The sequence below is a fragment of the Physeter macrocephalus genome, chromosome 11, assembly GCF_002837175.3.
Source record: "Physeter macrocephalus isolate SW-GA chromosome 11, ASM283717v5, whole genome shotgun sequence".
In the NCBI taxonomy this organism is placed as follows: domain Eukaryota; kingdom Metazoa; phylum Chordata; class Mammalia; order Artiodactyla; family Physeteridae; genus Physeter; species Physeter macrocephalus.
Window position 1 is genome coordinate 88,370,141 of NC_041224.1, and position 1,171 is coordinate 88,371,311.

The 1,171-nt window shown below is 32.7% G+C and overlaps 1 protein-coding gene across 5 annotated transcripts in view; it reads left to right on the top strand.

The window, feature by feature from the left end:
* Positions 1-1,171, top strand: part of TRPM7 (transient receptor potential cation channel subfamily M member 7) — a 114,773-nt gene that overhangs the window by 64,980 nt on the left and 48,622 nt on the right. The window lies entirely within an intron of this gene.

The following is a 1,171-nucleotide window of genomic DNA, read 5'->3' on the forward strand; positions in this document are numbered from 1 at the left end:
CGGACTCTCAACCACTGCACCACCAGGGAAGCCCTGTTGTGTTTTTAAGATTCCACATATAAGTGATATCATATAATACTTGTCTTGGTCTGACTTACTTCACTTAAGATAATACCCTCCAAGTCCATCCATGTTGCTGCAAATGGCAAAATTTCATTCTTTTTTATGGCTGAGTAGTATTCCATTGTATACATTTACCACATCTTCTTTGTCCATTCATCTGTTGATGGACACTTAGGTTGCTTGCATATCTTAGCAATTGTAAATAATGCTGCTATGAACATTGGGGTGCATGTATCTTTTCGAATTAGTAACATGGTATATTTTAAAATTGAGCAAAAATTTTTTTTACCACATTAAAAACCATTCAGTTTTATTAGTTAACATATTAAGTTCACACATGGTTTAAATAAACCTTTAACAATCCATCTATGATTCTCTATCAAAGTACAGATTATAGTAATTCAGAAGAATTCTTGTTCTTTGGATAGAATGATCTAAGAATTGTGATTTTTATGATTTACACAAAGAAGCCTAGTTATTTAGTAAACATGGATGTACAGTAATTTTATAACTTCTTATGGAAGGGTTACCTATATTTTTCTTAGTTATTGATGAAGATGTATTTGTTTCAAATATGCCAACTAATATTCATGACTTCTATCTGTTGATTTAATGAATGTTTATCAAGATTTTAATGAACTAACATCCTTTTATCCTTAAAAGCAAATGGTCACAACTATTTAAAATTTACAGTGATCCTCTGTCTTTAATACAAAGAATGATTCCCTGAACACTTAACTAATGGTGATCTATAGGAATGATTTAAATCAATGACAGATGTCATCTCCATTTAGATTTTCATTGTACATTTTACCTTACAGGGTCTTTACACATCCATGAAGTAGTAAAAATAAATGATTGCTACCTAATATTATTTTCAAATAATCTCAAATAATGCCAGTATAAAAAAGATGCTGATAATAATTACACCTGCCCAAACATCATTCCCTGTGATCCTGTGATCAATACCAACAAACAAATTTTTTTTTTTTTTTTTTTTTTTTTTTTTACACAGGCCTCTCACTGTTGTGTCCTGTCCAGTTGCGGAGCACAGGCTCCGGACGCACAGGCTCAGTGGCCATGGCTCACGGGCCCAGCCGCTCCGCAA